The sequence below is a fragment of the Aotus nancymaae genome, unplaced genomic scaffold (assembly GCF_030222135.1).
Source record: "Aotus nancymaae isolate 86718 unplaced genomic scaffold, 86718_ANA_hifiasm-v0.15.2.pri h1tg000002l, whole genome shotgun sequence".
NCBI lineage: Eukaryota > Metazoa > Chordata > Mammalia > Primates > Aotidae > Aotus > Aotus nancymaae.
Genome location: NW_026988413.1, coordinates 13,172,968 through 13,185,581, shown reverse-complemented (window position 1 = coordinate 13,185,581; position 12,614 = coordinate 13,172,968). Strand labels below are relative to the sequence as shown.

Genomic DNA, 12,614 nt, shown 5'->3' with positions numbered 1-12,614 from the left:
TCATTTTTAGACTTTAAAAATAAAAACCTCTATAAATATATAAAGATATTAGCATAAATATGGTTTTTATTTCTCTTGAGAATTATCTGGAAGTAAGATTGTTGGGATACATAGTAGGCATATGTTTAACTTTATTAGAAACTGCCAGACTATTTTCCAAAGATGCTATAACATTTTGAATTTCTACCAGCAATGTATGAGATTTTCAGTTGCTCTATATCCTTCTAAGTAACATGATGTTGACAATTTTTAAATTTTCTTTTTTGCAATTTAAAAAATGCCTGGCAGAGCCCTATGTGGCCCCTGCCCTGGGAGCAGCACAGTGGAGGGGGGCAGCTGTGTGCTGGGAAGCTGATCAGGTCTGCCATGGGTGAGGGGCCTGGCCAGAGCTGTGGCAGTGGAACTGTTGGTCCTTCATAATAAGAGATTTGGAAGCACTTCTGTCTCCTCTGTGTAGTTGATAGTTTGGGTGGTGAAGAGATGCCTGACGGTGTTAAAACCTTTCTCCAGGACCAGAAGAATCAAAGATTCCATCTGGGGTATTTGTACCATCTCCAAGTTGCATGCTTGAATCCAGCAAAAAAGGAGAGGAGTAGCATTGAAGAAGGACAAGTAGTGAAGTAATGTCCTGGCACATAGAAGAGCCAGGAATGTAGAGTAAGAACGAGAGAGTGAGCCATGTTTTTTTTTTCTTCTACTTCTTCTTTTTATTTTTTGAGATGGAGTCTCACTCTGTCACCTGGGCTGGAGTGCAGTGGCATCATCTTGGCTCGCTGCAACCTCCGCCTTCTGGGTTCAAATGATTCTCCTGCCTCAACCTCCCAAGTAGCTAGGATTACAGGAACCTGCCACTATGCCCAGGTAATTTTTTGTATTTTTAGTAGAGATGAGGTTTTATCATGTTGGCCAGGCTGATCTCAAACTCCTGACCTCGTGATTTGCCTGCCTTGGCCTCCCAAAGAGCTGAGATTACAGGTGTGAGCCACCGGACCCAGCCACCATGTATTGTTAGTAGAAGTTTTCAGTGTTGCACTTGGAATGGTGGAGCATTCTGGTCCAGTCTCCTATTGTTATATTGAGTGTATATTCTTCTGCTTTGGTCAGTGACACCCTGAATTATTGGTGATCTATCACAACGTGGAGATGGTCAGTTATGGCTAGAATTCTTCCTCATATCGATCTCCAGTGCCCATTGGGAGCTCCCCTTGTTTGTGCCTAGCAAAGTTGTGAATGCCATTTGGTTTCAAGATATAGCTGACCTGGCATTTGAGAAACCAGTGAGGAAGCCTCACCCGTTCCCTAATGTCTGCAAAATAATAGCGGACATGCTCTCCAACCTTTTGCTGCAGTCTGTTTTCCTCAGTCAAGGAGTGTTTGTGAGTCTTTTTCCCATCCACGTCGTTCAGCTGGTTAGTTTCCTGCATCTGTCCCTTCACTACTCAGTACACTGCTTCAAATATTGTTGGTCCAGTAAAGGAATTGAGAGGCACCAGCGGTTGTCTAACATAGAAAGGAATTGGCGATACTACTTTGGGTTTGGTTTGCCCTTGGCTTTTCTCATGGCAATCCAGTCTTCATTACCAGTGCAGCCATATTATCAATGACTGCCTCTTCTCTATCCTGTTCCTTTATTCATTATCAGCACCGATGAAGCAAAGACCCCTGGCACAGCTTACCTCTTCCAGCTGTGCCTCTTCCCCTTGGTGGTCTTCCAAAGCAACAGACTCTTTCACAGAACAGTCTACCTGCAGTCTGCCCTGAGAAGCTTAACCTCTTTAGAGAAGTTCCCTTCACTGCATCCATCTCCTGCCAAACTGAAGGCTACTGTCATCCAAAGGGCATGGGTGAGACAGGAAGGAGACTGTGGTAGTTCTCTTCCCTGTTCACTCCCCCTGCCAGGGAAGGCAGAACTCTCTCTGCCAGGGTCCTTCTGTGTATTCCCTTCTTTCTGAGGAATCAGAATTTTTGTCTCTGGTACACGTCAGGCAGAATCTTCCTGACACCAGTGTGTGGATTTTTAACACCATCATGAGTCTGAAAGGAACACAGGTTTTTCTGCAGCTATTTTCTAGCATTTGCTAGTCCCTGTGCTGGACTGATTTGAAAACTTTTTTTTCTCACTGTGCCATTTACCCCTCACCCCCCACCTTTCCCTCTTGCCATCTACCATCCTTGGATGAATGAATTTTATATTTCTAGCTGTTGTGTTTTGTGGATTTGTTGTGTGAGTGTGTGTGTGTGTGTGTGTTTCTGTGTAGCACATACATTTGGTGTGGGAGGTAAAGGAGTATTCCAGTTGCTCCTGGTCATTCCCTTAATAGCCATCACTGTCTTGTTTCTTGTAACTCAGGTTAGCTATTGGTCTCTCTTGCTCCACTGCAAAAATAAAAATAAAAATGAAAAATAAAAAAAACCTGAAGAGATGGCACAGGAGGAAAGATCTCACAGACATATCTGCTGGGTTTTGAAGTGATTTTCTTTCTTCCCCTTGAAGAGGAAAAAGCTATTTTCACTGGTACATTTGGAGTCCCCCAAGTATGGGACAGTACCAATTCTGGACAAATGCCACTGCAGCATAACACTCAGAGGAGCTAAACTTTTCAGCTTTGTTGGTGTTGGAGGAAGAGATTCACTGTTGGCCACTGCCAGGTCTGTTTCATATTTCAAAGGAATATTGGGTGCTGTAAATGGGAACTGAGGGTTAAACTCATTAAGCCCATTAATCCTGTGATTGGTTGGTATTTTGACATCATTTTAAGACACTAAATGTGGGGGGCAGATGTCAAAATACTTGTACAATTTTAAAATGTCACAAGTTTAAAATAATACAATTAAAACTGGTTTTCAACAAATTAAAATTTCAAAATGCCGAGTTGTGTCTAATTGTGGTTTTAATTTGCATTAATGATATTAAGCATCTTTTTATATGCTTATTTGCCATCTGTGTATCTGCTTTGGTGGAGGCTCAACTCTTTACTCATTTTATCAGGTTTGTGGCTTTCTTTTTTTTTTCAACTTTTATTTATAGATTCAGGGGGTACACGTGCAGGTTTGTTGCCTGGGTATATTGTGTGATGCTGAGGTTGGAGTAAAAATGATTCTGTCCTCCAGGTAGTAAACATAGTACCAAAAAGTGAGTTTTTCAACCTTTGACCTCTCCCTCCCTCTCTCCTCTAGTAGCCCCCAGTGTCTATTGTTGCCATATTTATGTCCATAAGTACCCGATGTTTAGCTCCCACTTATAAGTGAGAACGTGTGGTATTTGATTTTCTGTTTCTATGATCATTTGCTTAGGATAATGGCCTTCAGCTACACCCCCATTGCTGCAAGGATATGATTTTATTCTTTCTTATTGGCTATGTGGTATTCCATGGTGTATATGTATCATCTTTTCTTTATCCAGTCTACTGTTGATGGGCATCTAGGTTGATTCCATGACTTTACTATTGTGAATAGTGCTGTGATGAACATATGAGTGCATGTGTCTTTCTGGTAGAATGATTTGTTTCTTTTGGGTATATATCCAATAATGGGATTGCTGGGTCAAATGGTAGTTCTGTTTTAAGTTCTTTGAGAAACCTCCAAACTGCTTTCCAAAGTGGCTGAAGTAACTTACATTCCCACCAGCAGTGCATGAGTGTTCCCTTTCTCCACAGCCCCATCAACATGTTACTTTTTGACTTTATTTTTTATTCAGATAGTATTTTTTTTATTGTATTTAGATTCTGGGGTACATGTGCAGATCATGCAAGATTGTTGCATAGGTATATTCATGGCAAAATGGTTTGCTGCCACCATCCCCCCATCACCTATACCTGGCATTTCTGCCCACGTTATCCCTCCCCACCCTCCCTCCCACTATCCCTACCCTAGCCCCTCCCATGCTTTCTTATTGTTGATTTTTGAGAGTTTTTAAACATATTTTTAAATAAATGTGATTTCTATGGACTTATCTTCAGATTGCCAATTTTATTCTCAGCTGAGTCATGTGTACAAAATCTTCATTGCAATTACTGTTTCATTTCCAGCATTTCTACTCCTTCCTTTCTCCCTGTCACTTTCTTCATTCTTTTAGTTCACTCTCTGGCATTTCCCATCTGATCTTGAATTCAAAAGAATGTTTTGTAGCTATGAACAATTAGTCACAATTATTTAAAATTCCTGTCAGATAACTTCAACATCCATGTTGTATCTGAGTGTGGGTCTGTTGATTGCTTTGTCTTCGGCAATGTGTTGTTCCTTATTGTCTTTTTATAGGCCTCATATGTTTTTGTTGGGAGCTGGACATTTTATATAGGACATAGAACTGAGCTAAGTAAGTTTTAAACCTAGTGATAGAAATGATTTTTTTCCACTTTTCATAGGTTCAGAGCTATAAATTTGCAGTTTGTTTAGCTTTTTCGTGTTAAAAAATAGGAGCCATGTTCTTTCCAGTTCACATCCTGAGCAGAAGTCCAGAAGTACCCTTGGAAAGTTTTAAGAAGGGACATTATATGATCTGACTGATTTATACTCTTAATGTTATACCGAGTCCTGGGTGTTAACTGGATGGCAGGAGGGCAAAAGAAGAAATAGGAATACCAGTTAAATTAAGAGACTATTGCAGTAATGAAGCAGTTAAATTATCTTAGTTGGGTTCAGCAATATATTGTTTGCAAAAATGTTGGCCTACTTAATAGATTGAGTTAAAATACTGTACAAGGTGATTACATACAAGCCAGTTGAATGTTGAAGGACATCTGCCAAAAAGCTATGACTCCATTTTTACAAAAGTTGGTCTGTAGCCCCTATATATGGCAATGATCATGTCCAGGATCATAATAGACTCACATAGGAATGAGGGGTCTATTAAAGCCACTCCTGATTAATAAAAATTAAAGTCACCTGCCTCAAAGCAGGAATGTGTTAGTCCTCCCTCTGCATTTCTACAGAGGCTATCCATTGCCATTCTCATAGTACCCAACACTTTTTAGGGATTTTACTCCCTGTCTACTTCTTTTCACTCATCTTCCTTCATTCTTTGTTTATTCACTAAGCTCCTGTCACACCAGTATTGTTCCTAGGTCTTCAATACAACAGGCTGACTATAGCTTTAGGATTCTTGCTGCATCCGACCTATTTGCCTAGGCCATTCATACCTGTGACTAAAGATGCTGTGATTTGTAACATATCAAGAAGAAAATGGATATAAAATTTCAATGAAGCATTTTATTAGCTAATAAATTTATAATCTGGAAGCAGTTATGCACTGTCCTTTAGGCAACATTCTTTATCTATCCGTAGATGACCGTGAACACACAGTGATGAACATGAACAGTCTTGCAGAAATCCATTAGTTCCTTCAGTGGCAGTAGTTCCTGGACCATTCTGGATCTTCTCCGAATGTTTTATTTAGTTGGGCCTTTAAAAATGTAAAGTGTACAATACGAGGACCTGTTATTGGGGCTTTCTCAGGGTGTATGCTGTAGATTAGTTCCATGCAGTTGGCCTGGGCTTGAAAACTTGGGAAAATGTTAGTTCATGTCATCTACCATGATCTCAGTTTTCATAAACTCATTCATTATTCTTTTCTTAATTTTGTTTCAGAATGTTTTCATTTTTGGTCCTCATGGATCAAATCAGGATTTCCTATAAGATGTGTTATGACGGTAAAAAGTTGAACATATTTCTGTTTAGTAAAAGCCAAGGTTGCTTCTTCCAATGAGTATTAAATCTATCCACCACCTTCATCCCATGCATACTGGGGCATAATTATTTAATATGAATGGTGAATGATGCAGAAGGTATGAGGTCCTAAATGGCACAAATTGGATTGTCAGATAAATTGCACAACACCCATCCCGATTTGAATTTCAAACTAACAATGCTTTTGTAGTAAAATTATGTACTGGATATTGAATGGGATATATTTATGGTAAAAAAGCATTAGTTGTTTAACAAAATTTAAATTTAACTGTGAGTCCTGTGTTTTTGTTAGTTAAATCTGGCAACCCTAGCCACACACATACTGTCTTTTCTTTTTAATTGTACTTTAAGTTCTGGGGTACATGTGCAGAACATGCAGGTTTTTACATAGGTATACATGTGCCATGGTGGTTGTCTGCATCTGTCACCCCACCATCCACATTAGGTATTTCTCCTAATGCTATCCCTCCCCTAATTCCCTACCCCCTGACAGACCCCAGTGTGTGATGTTCCCCTTCCTGTGTCCAGGTGTTCTCTTTGTTCAACTCCCACTTATGAGTGAGAACATGTGGTGTTTGATTTTCTGTTCTTATGTTAGTTTGCTGAGAATGATGGTTTCCAGCTTCATCCATATCCATGTCCCTGCAAAGGACATGAACTCATCTTTTTTTATGACTGCATAGTATTCCATGGCATATATGTGCCACATTTTTTTATCCAGTCTATCACTGATGGGCATTTGGGTTGGTTCCAAGTCTTTGATATTGTGAACAGTGCTGCAATAATCATGTGTGTGCAACACATACTGTCTTATCAAGCTTCGAGAAGCCTATCAAGCAAGAATCCTTTATGTTTAGCTATTATTTCATTAAAAAATTTATCATTGCACAACGTATAATGAAGACACACTGTCTTCGGGCTGAGCCGAGGTGGGAGATGGATGTTTTGAGTGCAGTTGTCCCACAGCCAGTGAGCACCGTATCGCTTCCCGTGGAAGCCTGGGCTCGCTGAGCAGCTTTCTCCCTTTGTCTCATAACTATGTTCACCAACAAGAATGCTAAATCACCAGCTGCCCAACTTAACAGATTCAAGGTCAAGGAAAAAGACAGTACAGAAATGAAGCATTGCAGTTGACCCGCTATTGGCTCTTCTTGCAGTTCCTGATATGTCATCTTTAGCATGTGGTTACTTACGTAATCTTGACACTTACAAACCCTTATCACAACAAGAATCCTGCAGCCTCATTAGATGCTGTTGAGCAAATTCTTTCTACTTTAGTTTGGCTCCTTCACCATGATAATCCAGAAATATTGGTAGACATGCTGGGCTGTTTCCTACTTTATTGATGATCCAAATGAATGGATTGATATGGTCATGAAAACAGAAGTTGTGCCCCAACTCGTGAAGCTCCTAGGAGCTTCTGAATTGCCAATCGTGACCCCTGCACTAAGAGCCATAGGGAATATTGTCACTGGTACAGATGAACAGACTCAGGTTGTTATTTATGCAGGAGTGTGCACCATCCTTCCCAGCCTAAAACTAACATTTAGAAGGAAGCTACGTAGACAATGTCAAACATCACAGCTGTCCTTCAGGACGAGATACAGCAAGCTGTGAATCACGGATTAGTCCCATTTCTTGTCAGTGTTCTCACTAAGGCAGATTTTAAGACATGAAGAAAGCCATGTGTGCTATAACTAACTCTACAAAGGGTGGAATAATTGAAGAGATTATTTACCTTGTTTATTGTGGCATAATAAAACCATTGATGAACCCCTTAACTGGGAAAGATACCAAGATTATTCTGGTTACTCTGGATGCCATTTTAAATATCTTTTAGGCTGCTGAGAAACTAAGTGAAACTGAGAAACTTAGAATAATGATTGAAGAATGTGGAGGCTTAAACAAAACTGAAGCTCTACAAAACCATGAAAATGAGTTTGTATATAAGGCTTCACTAAGCTTACTTGGGAAATATTTCTCTGTAGAGGAAGAGGGAGATCAAAATGTTATGCCAGAAACTACCTCTGAAAGCTATACCTCCCATGTTCAGAATGAGACTCTTGAGACCTTTAACATTTGTATCATGTAAATTGAGGCATACAGTTGTTGTGTCCTATGTTTGATAAAAGTTTGTGTTACCGTTTTCCTACTAAGAACTAATTTTAAATGTGGTTCGTTATTGTAGCACTTTTTACACTGAAACTATACTTGAACAGTTACAACCTGTACATACTGTATGAAGCTTGTCCTCTGAATGGGTCTCTTATTTCTATGTGGCATTTTATAACTCTCTGCATCCTGTAAATAAAGATTAAAGTCCACCCTTTTCTATACTTTGAAAAAAAAAAACAAGAATATAATAAAAAATGTAAGTTTAAAAAATTAACTTATGCTTTTCTAATAAAGTGAATGCTTATTAGATTTCCCATATTTTTTATCTGGTTCTTATCTGTGGTCACATATAACTTCCATATAGACAGAATCATACTGTATAACTTGCCGTATCTTTTTTTCACTTTGCTAAGTAGTTTTTATACTTGTAACTTTAATAGCTTCGTGTTGTATGATTCTTATTAGTTAATGAAAAATCTATTGTTAGTCTGTCTCTTTATATTATACACTACTGTAAATAATCATATACGATACTATTATTGCATATTATTCACAGATTGTACTATTGTCAAGTGTTTTTATGCATTTGGCTTGTTTTTACTTTTGGATAGTATATTTAGGATATCAATAAATGTAAATATTAGATTTCTATTGATTGAATGTTTGTTTCTCCCCAAAATTTATATGTTGAAACTCCCAGTGTGATGATATTTGGAGATAGGGCCTTTGGGAAGTGGTCATGGGGATAATGCCCTCGTGATGGAATTAGTGACCTTCTAAGAGACTTTGCCTGCCCCCGCTGCCATCTCCATCTCCTGTGTAAAAACATAACCAGGCAGAAGACCCTCACCAGAAACCACATTGGCTGTCACCTTGACTTTGGACTTTCCAGTCTCCAGAATTGTGAGAAATAAATTTCTGTTGTTTAAGCCACCAGTTTATGTCATTTTTGTTATAGCAGTCCAAATTGACAAAGACATTGATGAGAAGTTATAGCCATTTTAATAACATGTTGTAGATTACTTTATAAATTTTTATACCATTTCACTCCTAACTTCATTATATGAGTTTTGTTTTAAATATATATTTATATATTTTTTACTTATTTTGCTTAAATTGACAGATAAGATTATATGTACTATTGTGTACAACGTAATGCTGTAACATATATATACATGGTGGAATGACTAAATCTAGCTAGTTACCATATATATTACCTCTAATAGTTATCATTTTTGTGGTGAGAAAACTCACTCTCCTAGAATATTTCTAGAATATAGTATATTAACTATAGTTTCCATGTTGTACAACAGAAGGACAAATACTGCATGATCTTGCTCATATGGGAAATAAAAAAGCCGATGTCATAGAACTAGAGAGTAGAATGATAGTTACTTAGGACTGGGATGATTTGAGTGATGTTGATCAAAGGATAAAAAATTTCAATTAGGAGAAATAAGTTCAAATACATATATGTTTATGCATAGACTCACTGATGTTATATTTTCTTTTGATAATTCTTGCTTTAAGACATTTTATCAAATCAACTTTTAGGATTTAAAAGTTTTTGTTTATATTTTAATTTAGTATGCACTAAATAGCTGTAGATGTATTACCTAGAGAGAAATTTTCTCAATAAATTATTTTGTCTTTATGTCTAAGTGTTATACATTTTTATATTATTTCTTTCAATAATTTTTTCAAAGCTGAAAGTTATTTTAAAAATTAGATAAATATTAAATTTCTAGCAATTTAGAATTCTAATTTTCTTGTTTATTTTTTCTGGGAATTTATTTTAGAGTAAACTCCTTTCTCAGTTCTGTTTTTCAAATGCAAAAATATATTTCTATAGCATTTAGACAAATAATTTTGAAAGAAGAGTTTTTTTTTAATGACATGAAGTAATGGAGATATGTTTGAATGATCAACAGAAATAGGAAAACATTTACAAATGGCAATTTATTATAATTGTTGATAGATTTATTAAGTGGGGATAAGTAAAAGCAAGACATTCAAGGGGTTTTTGTTTAGAGTAAGATCATTTTAAAAATCCATGTATAAAAATTAAATCAACAGTCCCAAGAAAATCTTTCCAGAAGCAACCCATTCTACAGTAAGATTTTGTTTCTTGATTAGATTAACACAAGTCCCTAAATATCAGCAGGAGTTAGCCTAAATGATAGTCATTGTGAGAAAAGTTAATTTTTAGAGCTACGTAAGGATAAAAAGAAATGAAAAATTATGATGGAATCTAGAAAAGGTGCTAATGTTGAGTATGAATTTTTTACTTGTGAAACACTCTACATACACTCATTTTTATATTAAAATAAACATGGGGAGTATTATTATCATTTTTATTTTATAGATGAGGAAATGGAGGTTTAGTAGTTAAGCAACTACACTCACATCATATAAATAGAAAGTGTCAGTCCCTATTTAAATCCTAGTTTGCTTGAATGCAAAGCCTGTTTTAAAAATCACTTTGCTATGCTATTTAATAGCTTAAAACATGGAAAAAGATGCTTTCATATGAACACTACTGTATACAACTTTGCCTCATCTCCTACAAATATTCTATATAAGGTTATAATTTGGACCTAAGTTTCTTAAACTTTGATAAAATGACAGCCCATCTGCACATTGATGAATGTTTCATTCAAAAGAGAGAAATAAACAATACTGGGCACTTATGTGGTACAACTTGATCATTATATGGTGAAAAGGTAATGATTTGGTATGGTACCTTCTCTGAAGGAATTTTCCTTCTAAGTGGGTTAGTTAGATAATTAAGTTCAAGATGACATTACAGATTGTAGTGAACAATTTTGGGGTGCTCAAATTGTTGCCTATGATTCTGACCACTTCCCCTATCCAAAGGGTTTGGGCCCTTATGTTGTGCATCTTCTCTTTTAGCTACTACTGGTACATCCTGTGGTCCAGTAATTCTAGCAGGTTCAACTATTCTCTATCAGTATGAGTTGAGCTCCAAATGTTAGTGAATCCTTGCATGTTGCTAGACCATATAAATAAACACAAGAGCTATGTGGAAGTCATATGACAGTATGTGGCTGGAGAAAATGATAAAACTGGTTTGCAAAGATAGAGAATCAAACAGAAATAAATAAAGAGCCAAAATGAGAGACTGAGAAAGCAAGTCCAATATACTTTTTCATTTCCAGTCATTTTTCTGAGACTGATTACATTCATTTCCTATTTCAATAATTACCCCGTAACATTTGGTAGAGTTGTTGCCACCAAAATGAAAGTCTCAAATAATACATACTATGGTAAGGGACTGTTCTGGATGCAAAAGGCAGCAGAAAGAATACTGTTGTCAGTTTATTGTGGGTGAGGGCTGGGAAGTGGGCAGTAAAGGTTTTATTGTTAGCTGAGTTTTGAATGATGAGCTGTGTCTATCAGTTGAACAGACTAAGAAGTTGGGAAGAGAATTCTAAAGACAGTTTGATAGAAAAGCAAAGACTGTAAGGCTTGATGTGGTGACGTGGTGACTCTGAACTCTTCCGTCTGATAATCCTTAGTATCCTTAACTTGAATTGTTATGTTCCTGGCATGTGTAGAATTGAAAAAATGTTTTGAAAAAACATTGAAAAAAATGTTTTCAGAGAAAAAAAGCTTGGTTCATTAATTACATGGAAGTGCTGGCCCTGAAACTGAATGATGGGTTCTAGTCAAGCACAATATATAGAAATAGATCAAATGTCTTTAGTGAGTTGAAGGTTACATGCATTTTTATATCTACAGAAGTGAGGGGGGAAAAAAAGGTGTTCTACCATTCATGGTCTTTGCAGACTTAATCTTCAAGTTTTGAAATATCCTGTTCTCCTTCAGTATCTGTATAAAAGCACCCATTTAAAAAATGAAATAGCTTTTCAATTTACTCAACTATTATGTTAATTTTAGAATTTAAAGTTTTTCCTTGGAGGTCAGCTTTGGTGAACTTGGTCTTCTGTGTCCTGGCCTGACTTTCCATCTGTATCAGCTATTGAAGTGCTATTCCCAGATGAGAAGGAATCATGGCAACTCCTCAATAGTCAGCGGTAATCTAGCTCCCAGAGCAGCCGAGTCATTGCTCTACCAGCCATGAGAATAGCATTCCAGAATTACTTTTATTCCCAGCTTTTCCATGGTCAACCCCTGGCTCAGTTACTAATAGGAAGAATCTGACTGAACATTCCAGGGTTCAGGTGAATATTTTTTTTTTTGAGTAGAAGAAGCTGAAATATATCAAAGCAGCCAAATAGCACTAAGATTCTGGTCTCTAATATATTTTACTCCATTCCACAATGTATGATGTGGCAAGATAAGCTTTACTTTCACTTCTCCTTCCAGACCCTGTATTCATTCCTTCCTCATGCAAGGAGTACGCCTTTGGAATAAATATGCAAACTTTTTAGTAGAATAATGCATCTTACTTATGCTGTGAAAGGCAGTCAAGAGAAAAAGGTTTTATATTTTACAATAGCTCTACTCTTAAGACTCTATCCCATCCTATCTAGTGAGTCATTGAATTTCCATTGAACCAGCAGCAGAGTCCCTTATGTAACTCCTTCAATATGGAGGGTGAAGTCCTAGGGTTAAGGACGAGCTGTAGAAGAGGCTGAAGGGGCATGAAAGAAAGAGAGGAGAATGATCAGAATGAAGTAGCTATTTTTTTATGCATAAAGGGTGCATTTGCAAGGAGTGAAGGAAATAATCTGTGCATTCTGTTACTTTGTGTGCTTCAGTGACTATCTAGAACAAATGTATTTGTTCTGATAATGCACTGCACTGTGGGTCCTCACAGACATTTTGGA

At 37.1% G+C, this 12,614-nt stretch overlaps 2 pseudogenes; both read left to right on the top strand.

The window, feature by feature from the left end:
• Positions 1–432: 432 nt before the first annotated feature.
• Positions 433–5,634, top strand: LOC105713667 (etoposide-induced protein 2.4 homolog; annotated as a pseudogene).
• Positions 5,635–5,764: 130 nt separating this feature from the next.
• LOC105713669 (importin subunit alpha-1-like) lies at positions 5,765–7,541 on the top strand (annotated as a pseudogene).
• The last annotated feature ends 5,073 nt before the right edge of the window (positions 7,542–12,614 follow it).